The sequence below is a fragment of the Mixophyes fleayi genome, chromosome 2 (assembly GCF_038048845.1).
Source record: "Mixophyes fleayi isolate aMixFle1 chromosome 2, aMixFle1.hap1, whole genome shotgun sequence".
Taxonomy (NCBI): domain Eukaryota; kingdom Metazoa; phylum Chordata; class Amphibia; order Anura; family Limnodynastidae; genus Mixophyes; species Mixophyes fleayi.
The window spans coordinates 50894926-50908232 of NC_134403.1; the positions used below are offsets into that span (position 1 = coordinate 50894926).

The 13307-nt window shown below is 41.1% G+C and overlaps 1 long non-coding RNA gene across 2 annotated transcripts; it reads right to left on the reverse strand.

The window, feature by feature from the left end:
• Positions 1-12116: 12116 nt before the first annotated feature.
• LOC142140088 (uncharacterized) lies at positions 12117-13281 on the reverse strand. 2 transcript variants are annotated; one of them, XR_012688290.1, is made up of 2 exons: positions 13243-13281; positions 12117-12953 (listed from the first exon to the last, which is right to left on the reverse strand). It is a non-coding gene; the product is annotated as an uncharacterized LOC142140088 (long non-coding RNA). The 2 variants fall into 2 exon arrangements; XR_012688289.1 differs by lacking the exon at positions 13243-13281 and adding an exon at positions 13059-13220.
• Between the last annotated feature and the right edge of the window lie 26 nt (positions 13282-13307).

Below are 13307 nucleotides of genomic sequence, written 5' to 3' on the forward strand. Positions count from 1 at the left end.
GGTCTAGGAAACATTTGTACTTGGATTGAAATTTGGATGGAGAATAGAGAACAGAGAGTTGTGCTAAATGAAATATTTTCTAATTGGTCAAAAGTTTTAAGTGGTGTACCTCAAGGTTCCGGGCTGGGGCCACTACTTTTTAATATATTTATTAATGACTTTAGTGATGGTTTAGAGAACAAAGTTTCCATTTTTGCAGATAACACCAAACTTTGTAAGACAATTATATCAGAGCAAGATGTAGTTTCTTTGCAGAGGGACTTGAATAAACTGCAGGATTCGGCGGCCAAATGGAAGATGAAATAGAACATAGATAAATGTAAGGTTATGTATTTAGGTATCAAAAACAAGCACGTAATCTATAAGTTAAATGGGATAGGGGAATCTAAAATGGAAAACGATTTGGGAGTGCTCGTAGACAGACTTGGCAATAGTGCTCAATGTCAAGCAGCAGCTGCAAAGGCCAATAAAGTATTGGCATGCATAAAAAGGCGATAAAAATTGTTGGTAAGACCTCATGTTGAATACGGAGTACCGTTCTGGACACCACTATATTAAACAATGCATTTTGGAACTAGAAATGATTCAGAGAGGGCGACAAAATTGGTATGGAGTTGTTAAGTTTTGACAAAAGATTAGCCAGTTTAGGCATGTTTACTTTAGAAAAGAGGTGTCTAAGAGGGGATATGATTACTATGTACAAACACATTAAGGGTCAATACAGAGAACTTTCATGTGACCTTTTTACCCCAAGGACAGTACACAGAACACGCAGTCCCCCCGTCCCCCCCCCCTAAGGTTAGAGGAGAGGAAGTTTCACAACCAGCAAAGGAAGGGGTTCTTTACAGTAAGGGCAGTGAAGATATGGAATTCACTGCCAGGCAAGGCTGTGATGGCAGATTCAATTGATATGTTTAAGAAAGTGTTAGACAAATTTTTAGCGTAAAAGGGTATCCAGGGTTACGACCATTAATTATAATGAAGGACAGTAGTGGATCCAGGGAGAAATAGGACTGAAATATTGGGTCAGGAGGGATTTTTCCCGATTAAAACAGATTGGTGGCTGCTTTATCTGGATCAATTTGAAATATGAGAGGGATCGCAGGAGATACAAAATAGTTTTTTTCCAACCTCAGCAACTATGTTACTATGTAACTTAACCCTTCCATTTCTTTTTATTGATGAGTTTGCCTGCCTCTGAAACATTTCTACTTCTCCTATGTTCTTCTTAGTGTTGTGCCGAAACATAACCCATATTCAAGAATGGTCTAACTAGTGTTTCATACAATGGTAATACCATGTCTGCATTACATACATGTATCTATTTATTTTACACATCTCAGGATTTTATTTGCATTTGCAGCAGCTACCTTGGCACTGTTTGCTGCCGCTCATCGTTCTGTTAACAGTATTACTAAGTCCATTTCCATCTCAGTTTTCCCTGATAGTTTTCCATTTAATGTGTAAGTAGCATAGCTATCCCAAGACCTAGGTACATACCCTATATTAAATTTCATCTGTAATTTCCCCTTCTCAGCTCCATGGAAGCCTTTAGTATGAGTTTGCTCCTGTTTTGTTGAGCTAGAGACAACATCTTAATCTCTCTAGGTTACCCTATTATCACCCTCTACACCACTAACACAAGACAACAACCCTTTGACAAACATTGCTGTGTGACTGATCGCACAGCCCACTCAATACTTTTACCTTTGCTTTCTAGCTAGTCCAATGTGCAATATGATGTAGCACGTGCCCCTGTGTTTCAAACTCCCACTGTCCCATAGATTGTAAGCTTGCGAGCAGGGCCCTCTTACCTCTCTATCTGTATGTATTACCCAGTATTAGGGCTGACGGCAAATATCATAAACTCGTAAAACAGGCAAAAGAGGTCTTCACCTATAGCAGCCGCCTTTCCTGTAGAGCTGAGCGTGCTCACAGGTACTCTGATGCCCTCAGGTCTTAAACTCAGAGTAGTACAATATATTATAATATTAATGTAGCGCAGGCGAGGTGATAGCAGCAGTGAAGTCCGAAAACAGGCCAGGGTCAAAAGGATTACAGCAGGCAGAGGTAGTGAGGTCCAGGCAGAGGTCAGGGCTGGCAGCAGAACAGCATATCCAGGTAACAGGCAGAGATCAGGGTAACAAGTAGTCCAGCAGAGTCCAGTAAGAAAGCCAGGCGTCATACACAGAAGAATCAATCCAAAAAGCAAGAGCAGAGAAGCAGAGAAAGGGAGCAGGTAAGTACACTGAAGCAGGAACTATAACCGGCAGGGAGGCTAAGCCCTCCCTGCCTAATATACCAGGAAGGATCAATAACAATAGAGGGGCATGGAATAATAATCCTTCCCCACCTGAAAATGAATGACTCATGCAATAGCGCACGCGCCCGGCTGGCTGGGTTGCGGCGGTGGTAGAGGAGCGTTCCGACTGTCGTCATGGCGACGGCCGGGGAGAAAACCGGAAGTGACAATGACCGGGACACGTCTGTGGGTAAGAGCGAGCCACCGCGGCTTGTAGTACCCAGTATTGTTTTATTAATGTTTGTTCCCAATTGTAAAGCGATACGGAATTTTCTGGCGCTATATAAATAAATGATGATGATGAAGTCTTGCACTAAGTGTCCTGTACCAACTTAGTTTGGAAGAACTACTTCTACGTGTATTCTGTCATTCAGCCGGGACTTTCAAGCACTATGGTGCAAAAAACCTTTCCACAACCCCCCCTCCCCCTATTACCCCCAATATGGCATATTTACCATGATTGCAGGGGGTGCACACATGACCATGGATCAGTGAGACTACTAGCTTTAGCACAGTAGACATTCCCTATGGTAGACACAATAATTAGAAAACCATGGGTCTGATTCATTAAAGAAAGTAAGGCAAAAAATTGAGTATGTTTTCTTCTGGACAAACCATGTTACAATTCAAGGGGTGCAAAATAGTTTATTATTTTGCACATAAGTTAATATTGGCTGTTCTTTCATGTAGTACACAAACACTTGATAGCTTTATTATTACACTGAAATTAAAGGTTGATCTAGGGCAGTGTTGGCTAACCTGTGACACTCCAGGTGTTGTCAAACTACAAGTCCCAGCATACCCTTCCATCAATAAGCTGCTATATGTTGGCAAAGCATGCTGGGACTTGTAGTTTCACAACACCTGGAGTGTCACAGGTTAGCCAACACTGATCTAGGGCATGCCTCCCCCCAACTATAAATCTGCCACCACATTTTAAATTCACTCTTTTTTTTTTTTTTTGCTTTCCTTTCCTTAATGAATCAGGCCCTGTGTATTCAGAAAAATGCAACCCACCTGAATACTAGTAAAAACTCAAGTGGCTATGGTGTCTTTAAAAACATTGGGTTCTATTTTCAGACTTGTTTATATGCATTGTACAAGCATTACAAATGCTAGTCAACGGCATGAAATTTATGCCATTGGGTACGAGACCTTAACCATATTGGTTGACTTTCAGTCCTAGAAATGGTGTTGTCATATGATATGTAGAAAAATATTTTTTTTAAAAATCCCATTTGTGCTTTTTTTATTTAAGAGTACTTTTCCTAGTCTCTTTGCCCTTCTAAAATCCATAGATTTGCAGCTCCCTTACAAAATATTTTATTGAAAGTCAAATGTTACTTTGACTTGTGCATATTTGCCCCATTTATTTATTTTCTAGTTATGCAATAAAAACTCTTCCTGCTATAATGTACAGACAGTATAAACAGCTGCAGCCGAACAAAGAGCTGTTTTGGTAGGAAACAAGAAGGTCCTTTTCGATATACTCCCACAAAGTCCACCTTGGAGTGTGTGTTCTGCAGCAATTCATTCAATATAAATGCTCATCTTCAACATTGACTTGTCTTGACATATGGTTAGATCTTAGAATATCTAGAATCACAAGAACGATGTAGCATATTCTAGTGATTGGGTAGATTTTTATGCAGCCTGATCTAATAAAGTAAAACAACAACTTACGCTAGTGCCACCAACTGTTCATTTAAGAAACTGCTTGCATATATGCCAACATTCTAGAAAAAAACTCCCCATCTCGTGTACCAATAAAAAAAACAAAATTAAAGATTTTGCTTAAACACAGACATAAAAGCATAATATATGAGTGCAGAATAAAGAACTAATTAGCGTCAGTGGTGCCATTGCAAATAGCCAGTCACCAGTGGTTCGCTAGTGCTGGAGACAGTCATCATCATCTTCTATTTGCACGTGCCCCTGACCACCCCCCAATAATACTGATAGTCAGGCGTATATGCCTCTTACTCCTGTTCTGCATCCAATGTCCTCCGTTCCGCCTCTCCAGGCAAAGGTTGGTATAACTGACAGAATCATACAAATCTGCATGGGCACATATGTGGCAGTATGTCTAACATGCTCGGACTTCTGGTTCCACTTGCAGCTGGACAGTGGAAGGTTGCCAAGTTCTAATCTTTACAGTATTGCTGTCAGGCGCCGCCTCCACACTGACTGGTGCAAGAGGCGGTCGCCCGACCTGGCAGCTAGTCGCGTCTTGTTGCCTAGCAACGGGACGCTTCCCCCGCACTTCCGGGTTGCCGCTCACACATGCGCGGTCCCTGGAGCGTCCCGTCTAGCCCTTCCGCTCGATGGTCAGCGTCCCTGACCGCCGCAACTCTGCCTCCTATCAGAGGAGAAAGAAAGTTGTCAGCGCTTATCCTTTAAACTGCATATCTGTGTGTGTCTAGCAAAATGAAAACATGAGGCATTAGTTCATATTTTGATCAAAAGACTTAAGCCTGCATCCCACGTCAAGGGTACCTCAGTATATGCAGGTCCTACACTGACCTATATGCTTTAAACACTATTAAAATGCAGTTAAAATCAGATGCACTCACCTCCCAGGTATAGGGGTTACATCTAGCAGAGGCTGGCTTGTGAGTTTAAAGGAATAAAGCTGACAACTTTCTTTCTGTTTCCTATCAGAGGAGACCTAGGATTATTTAAGGGAGTCTCTGGCACCATTAGGGTGCCAGAGTATATGGTCTCACCTTTGCTCCAGCTATTGCCTGCATTTGGTTCCTGTCTGTGTTCTGACCCGGCTTCCCTCTGACCTTCTGTTTGGATTTTGGCCTTGTACCTTGCCTCCAGCTCCGGTTTCCTGAAACTTGGCCTGTCTTTGACTATTGTTCGGATCTCCCTTTGATATCTCGTTGACCGTTTGGTTCTGACCTGGTTTAATTGACCACGATAAGTCCACTCTGTTCCTACGCTGGTGGCCGTCTTGGAAAACCGCGACCTGCGCAACCCTTGCAGCGAAGCCCAAACTCCCTTGTGGGGGTTCCTGGTGAATACCGGCAGTGCGTTAGACTCCGCGCCTCCTTGCACGGCTGCGCCAATACCAGCTGGCAAGTAGTATGTGACAATTGCTTTGGCAAAGAAAAGTATTGTGTGTTAGTTGTGAACAGGAAGGAGCTAGGGGCTGCAGGTGAAGACTTTTTCAAGGGTAAAAAATTATCTGTGTCCCCCCTCCCAAACTAAACTGGAAAAGCCCCCCAAAATGCTCCTTCTCGACTCTTTGAATCTCATACTGCTATCTGCGTGGCATTTGTATGTTGTCCAAAAAGCGATAGTGATGACGGTGTGTGTGCATGGTAGAACATGTTTGCAAACAGTATCCACTGTAAAAATGCATTTTATGTACAGTAGACATTAATAACAACCTAATATGTATTTTATGGGGGGGAAAAAATTAAATGTCTTTTCATTAATGACTATATTATTAATAGGTGACATAATTGAATTTATTTTTTTCTGTGCGTCCCGCAGGGCATTTAAATTCCACATATGTATTGGACATATCGTGCAGTGTCTTGTCTGTCAGAACAGAGCGCACCTAGACCCGTATTCAGGCTCTGGTGGGCGCCACAGAATTAAAAAGCATTTATTAGTGTAGTTTAAAACTGTGCGGCGACCGCTGAGCATACCTTCCACGGCTGCCGCACAGCTTCAGATAGGTCCACGGGGAGAGGCTATGGATCACCACCGCCGCCGCCCTCCCCTCCAACAGCTGATGGGGCGCTCTGTCTCCTCCCCTCCACTCACTGACTGTCGGGCGTGACATCATCATCACGGCCCGACAGTGTCAGCGAGGGACGGGACCCGGCAGAGAGGACCAGCTTTATGGGGCAAAGGTAAGGAAAGACGTGGGGGAGGGGGGGCAGATTTTGACATTGTGCCTGGGGGGGTGGATTTTGACATTGTACCTGGGGTACCGAGGACCCTAGCACTGGCCCTGCCCGTATTCAACAACAGACGTTTCTTCAGATCTAGTCCTTGTTGAATACAGCTGTTCGTATGTCCAAAATACATACGTTTTCAAAATAACGCAATTTCAGGCCCAGTGTGTATCATTTTATGTGAAATAATCTTACAAATTAAATGTGTGATTGCCCACCTGATATTGGTGAGAGTGAATCCTTATAATAATGTTTCTCCACATCTATCATAGGTGAAAACATATTGAAAACTCAGGTATGTTTCCTACACAATTGGATATGATCAAAATTTCCTCATATACAAAACCTATCAACAACTTATGTGCTACAAAGGACCAATGCAAACACATAATTAATTTTGGGGTTAAATAAATATGTATCCAGTATCTATACTATTTGAAAATACAGGGCAACCTACTCGTACTCCTCTGTTGATGGCCGCAAAATCTTCTGCGACTCTTTGGGTATAAAGCACAACTTTTCAAAATGCCAGAAATAAAATAGGGAAAAAGGTCATTCTATGATTGTGGGATACCTCCGAAAATGTATTGTGCCAAAACTGGACAGAATAAGCCTTGCCCCCAATCTGTACAAACTCCATTCCCAATTCACACAAATGTCCCTCAACCCATACAACTTGTCCAGTGTCTGGTCAACCACATCCACTTTCTGGCAAAGCTTGCTCAGAATCCCCACCCTTCTCAAGTCCTGCACATCAAGACCAGTTGGGTGGTATGTTAAAGCATATCCAGGAAAATTATTAAAATAATATGTTAACGTTTGCAAGCAATCATGTTACGCAAAATGATACACAAAGGAGAGAATTAAATTGTAGAAAAAAATCAAGGTAAGGTGCCTCTGCAACGGCTGTGAGACACCTTGTGCAGATTTGTTTTTTACAGAATGCTCATTTTTGCTCACGCCCCATAGAGGTTATAGCAAAAATGAGCGTTACTCTTTACCATAGTAACTGTAAAAATGCGCCTCCACTGAATCTGCCCCGACGGGCATCACGGTGGCTAAGTGGTTAGCACTTCTGCCTCACAGCACTGGGGTCATGAGTTTAGTTCCCGACCATGGCCTTATCTGTGAGGAGTTTGTATGTTCTCCCCGTGTTTGCGTTGGTTTCCTCTGGGTGCTCCGGTTTCCTCCCACACTCCAAAAACATACTAGTAGGTTAATTGGCTGCTATCAAAATTGACCCTAGTTTCTCTCTCTCTCTGTCTGTGTGTGTGTGTGTGTGTGTGTGTGTGTGTGTTAGGAAATTCAGACTGTAAGCTCCAATGGGGCAGTGATTGATGTGAATGAGTTCTCTGTACAGAGCTGCGGAATTAGTGGCGCTATATAAATTGATGGTGATGATGATGATGAACGGGTTGTTGTGTTTAAAACCAAAATGTCTGTTTCTTCTTATATTGCTGAACCCCTGTTATCATTACATGTTTGGGAACAATCTAGTGTAGATTCATATATCCAAATGTTCATCAATAGCATCATAAACTATGAAAAAGGACAAAATACATAAATAATCTAAATTCAATAGCTCAAATATAATAACCAAATTCCCCTTGATAATTCAGATCTACTGCAATATCTAGAACACTCCACAATTTAAAATCTACATACGGGGTCCCCTACACAGACTGGGGGGTAACGCTTTAAATACAATGAAAGACCAGTACTCACAAAATAATAGATTACAAAATGTTTAGAGCCATTATATACTACAATGATAATTAAAGGGGGTAGGGGACAGGATCAATAACTAATTTTAACTGGATAACTGTGCAGATGCTGTAGTCTTGTACTTACCATGTGAATAAATATAAAGTGAAAATGAAAACTAACATAAGTCACTGTTAGCGTTTACGCAAGTTATTTTTTAACAGTCTATGTTGTGTATGAAGAAATCTAATATTTCTCCATAGTGAGTTAACAGGAAGCTCAGTGGTGTCTTCTCTCCTCACCTACACTCTCTGTCTGGCTTTCAAAACGGAGCCACACCTAACCATGAAGTATCTGTAGCAAGAAGTGACTTGTACCTTCTACTACACAGAGCCACAGAAGTGTGTCGTCTTGTCTACAGACTCAGACATGCAGATGCCTGTGTAACTGTGCTATATGCATATACAACAAGGATAAGTTACTTTAAACAATACATAACAGAGGTAAGCAACCTGTGGCTCTCAAGCCATTATGGAACTGCCAGTCCAAGTATGCTGGGACTTGTAGTTCCTAGCCATTAGAGATGCTCATTGACCCCCTCGTGTGTTTTGGTTTTGGATTTTTTAGAAAAAAATCCTAAAATATGCTAAAATCACATAATTGTGCTTTTTTTTGTTCCTACATTATTATTAACCTCAATAACACTAATTTCAAGTCCTTTGCAGTCAATTTTTACCACCTCACAGATCACAATATTATTTGCATACACTTTCGGACAAATACTACAGCGACCTGGCTGGATGCTAAGCAACAGAGCAATAACACAAACACATGGCAGTTTATAGCACATCTAGGACACATTGGCACACAGCAGTGGCAGAAAAGAAAAATGGGGGTCCGCCCTCCCTCCCACCCCCTACTATGCTGGGTATTAAAAAGGAATTCAAAACTTGCGAGATCCGAGATCCAATGACGTCACAATGACGTTTTGCCTCGTTTTCAAATCCGAAATATCGCGAAGGTACCGAGCCGACTCGGATCCCCTAAATTCGGGTGTGTTCGGTTCCCGATGAACAGAGCCTGAGCATCTCTACTAGCCATACCTCAAAACATTTTAACCATGTTTCATGGGACAATGTGTGTGTACCTATCCCTGTAACTCATACGAAGACCCCTACATTGCTGTGAGCATGTGATCCTGCTCTCCAATGCTCTGCAGTGGGACACAGCACCCACCAGATTATACAGTCAGGACAAAAATCCTGAATGTCTGGATAGCGGGACAGCCTAGGATGGCTGCTTTAATATAATCAAACCACGTGGGCATCATTATAAGTGGAAAAAGGTGCTTTTAATAATCAGATGTTTACTTTTATTTTTCTTTCAAGTGAAGTACACCATTTTGCCTAAGCAAACAAAGCAATATCCGAGCTCTAATTCATAATTAAGATGCTTATAATAATATGTGCAAATACAGAGAAATGAAAGGTCCAGTGAACCCCAATATTTCAATTTTCAGATATGGACTATGAAGGTAAAATACTGCACATACATCCTAACATTTGAGCATGGAACTGAGGACATGGGGTAAGGCCATGACGTGATAGAGGCGATCACACCCGCAGGGCGTGTCCAACACTGTTGAAGTGTTATGCTGCCATTGTTCCCCTTTCCCTGCACTCACCCATTCATTGCGGTGTGCACCAGTGGCAGGGGCACGCAGCACTTACTCACCACTTCTCTGCTCTGCATAGTGGTGGTGAATGGGAGATACCTTCCACATTTCCCAACCCATAGGGAAAAGCTGTCCCGATTGGAAACAATGCTGACATTGGAAACAATGGGTTCCAAAATCAGACCCATTTACAAGCATTGTACTAGCATCAACAATGCTAGTACATGCATGTATTTTAACCATACTTTTCAACATCTTCGATCTACCGTCTGTGAGATCCTGTAGAGCAGATCGTGCTGATTAGTCCACGTTTCAATGCTACTTTTTTGGCTATAACAGCAGGAAACGAGGCCAGGATGATGCTGTTCGCTGTGAATCACATCATTAAGTCCCACCCACTTTACTAAAAAAGTGGGCAGATGCGGGAGGTTGCACTGCTCTCTCAGGAGTCCGGGAGATCTCCTACAAATTCAAGAGTCTCCCGGGCATACTGGGCGAGTAGGCAACTGTGATTTTAACACTAGTCAGTTTGAGGCCCGAAAGTTCAACAACAATCAGTTAAGAAATTTGCACATAATCCCAGTATGTTTTCAAATACTATCAGATATAAATGTATGATTGACAAAAGGGTTGTTTAATTAGAATTTGTTTTATAGATCTGCTTATCCAAAGACAACAATTACCTTTTGTTCTTGTCTGATGAGTTTATCAGATATTATATACTAATGAACAGAAGTGCTGAGTTGTAAAATCAGTGAATTTAGCGAGTGGTGATAATATTTATGCTCTTCAGGTAGTTCTAATATGAACAATAAAATGGACTAACATTATGCTCTCCAAAATACTCTGTTGTTGTTCCACAGGCCGCAGTAGTAGTCTCAGCCATCCAATGCTGTCTGTCGATCTGCCACTCCCAACCACTCAGTACAGCTTTCTGTTGCCCTGTAGTCAAGGTGACTGTTTTTCTATTGTAAATTAACTACTGTTCTTGAATAAAGCCGTTAGCTTTTCAGGGGCTGCTTTTACCCAAACATTAACCAGTTTATTTGGAAACAACAGAACACCAGGCACCGACCGATGAATAGAACACAAATACACTGAATAGAATGTTGTGTATTTCTAGCGGCTGCCCTACTTCTGCTGCACACAGAAATCCTAGTGATGTTATAACTGGGGTTTCCGTGTATGAGGGAGAGCCTCTGTGTATAGTAAGACCCAGGTCAGATCTCCCCATAGGGCCCCTAGTTTAGAGCATATGTTAACATGCTTTAACATTAGCTTAGATGATAATTACATGTATTGTTATGTGTGAGCTTGAACTTGTAGTAGAAAAACCCCCGAAATAAAAAATGTCAGTTGTTGCACAAACCAAACTATAGTTCATGTATTATTTATCCTATAAATGTTCAAGTCTTAGAATAAATACAGGGAATATTTGTGGGACAGCACTAAGTGGAAGTAATAAATAGCAGATCCATGGTTAAATGTATTTCTTTAAATCCTACTATTTTTTCCCATAATGAGACAAATAAAATGCAAAGATATTCTAAATATGTTACCAAAGAAACGCCGAGTATGTCCGGGATAAAAAGAAACAATCCAGTCACTTGTGTAACGTATGTCATAACATAATTTCATGACAGCAGCAATAGGTTTATTTTTCCTTTCTCCTCAATAGGACATAAAGACATTCCATCAACCTACTGACCTCATCCACTCTTTGGGCAGACCCTTTACAGGTCTTTTCATTTGATTATGTCTTACCTGGCTTTTAGCCATAACATGATAATTTCAGTGTCTCCTATCCTGTGATTGAATGCAGTGTTATATACCTGTTGAAGGAAATACTTAATAGTGACATGCTGGGTAAACACTACTGTAAATCACCAGTGTCCATCAAGGCACATCACTGCCCGCCTTGCAGGCACGCTCTAAACCAGTGATAGATGTACGCTCTCGCGGGCAGGGCCCTCTTTCCTCATGTTCTTCTACTATTCCATCACCCACAGTATCTCTTGGCCTGCTTTCCCAGCCCTGTTTTCTTGAGCTCAGGCCTACTCCATGTTCGATATTACCAAAAGTCTCACTCACTGCCCCATAAATAATTTGATCTGCATTACCATGTTATGTGTGTATTTTTTGTCTACACAGTATGTCTGGTCTTTGCATTTAGTTTTTCATGTTTTATGTAATGTGTTATCGATCATTGCTGATCGTTGATGTCATGTACGGCGCTGCACACTTTTTGTGGCGCCTTATAAATAAAAGATAATAATAACAAGTAACCTGATAAACTTCAGCGGCCACATGGACAGGCTTCTAACCTTCAAAAGGGCCACCCTTACTATCAATATTAAGTTAAAACAATATATTTAATGAAATATAAAAAAAAATACACAATTAGGCGCTATCAGGTAAACTTTTTAGGGTGCTTCACCAACCGCTTCTACAACATTACGCAGATACTGTCTCTGCTGGAAACATTCAAAAACTGATAGACAAAATACAGAAGAGTGCTGGCTATGGTGAAAGAATTAACTCTTATATTTATTGAACATTTTCTTTAAGATTATATAAATATAAAATTCACATGAAAGTGACATATTTAAAAATAAACATGCTAGTGATGGGAAATAAAATGCAATTGCAAACAAATCCAGACTTCCCTCAGCAACTGATATTAAGCTGGCCCCAATTAGTCACTCCTGTAAGCGCACATTTTAGGAACCACAAATATTTAGTATATGATACAAATGTTCAGTGACAATTCCTTTTGTGTAACTGAGACAATTAAGTACTCTAGTTTATTATGTGGTCAGATTATATTGTCCAGAAACAAATCCACATAAAAATTGAAGTCAGTAATTCATCAAGTATCCACGGATTTATTCAATTGGTATTTAGATAGAGATCCACTGCTTTTACCTTAGGTGGAAAGGTCAAATCAATGCCAGAAAAAAAATCCACTGTCAGAAAGATATATTTAATAGCGTACCTTAGTACCAATGGAGTGCTCCAAATTTGTGTGATATAAAAGGGATCCGAATATCAGGAAGTCCATTCTTGTGTTGATATTTCAAAAGCTGGAATGAGGAGTCTGTTTACCACTTGTGTCACTGACGCGTTTCTCAGACTCTAAAAGGGGCGGTTTAATCAGAGGTTCTTTAATGAAATAGACATTTATCTGTAATAACATATCAGCAAGTATTTTAAACAAGTGTTATAAGCTATGACAAACAGAACTGACAAAAAATAAAAGGTAGCAGCTGGGCACCCCAGGTGAAGACTTGGAAGTGGCCCTGGGAACACCTGTTGTCCATCACTGGTTTAAACCCCAATCAGGGGGTCTCCTTGGCAACTATGTTTTAGATAAGAAACAAACAATGAGGTCAGTAGGTTACATAGTTTGTTTTTTATTAGAAGAGAATTAGAATTTGTGCTATTAAAAAAAATAACTACACACCGGAAAAGGAAATTAGGGTAAACAAGATTACTTTCCCATTTTGCTGAAAAAAAAAAACCTCTGGAAGTAAAGGCGTTAAAATCCTTCTTGGTATTCGCACAGCACCGTCTGCTTCTGCCTTACAGCAAACAACATTCTGCAGAGTAAGGGTATGTGCCCACATCAAACATGGCGACAAACATACTTTGGTTCTTTTCCAGCGACGGATGTGGGGATCAGCGCCAAACAGGCCGGAAGTGGGGCTGTGAC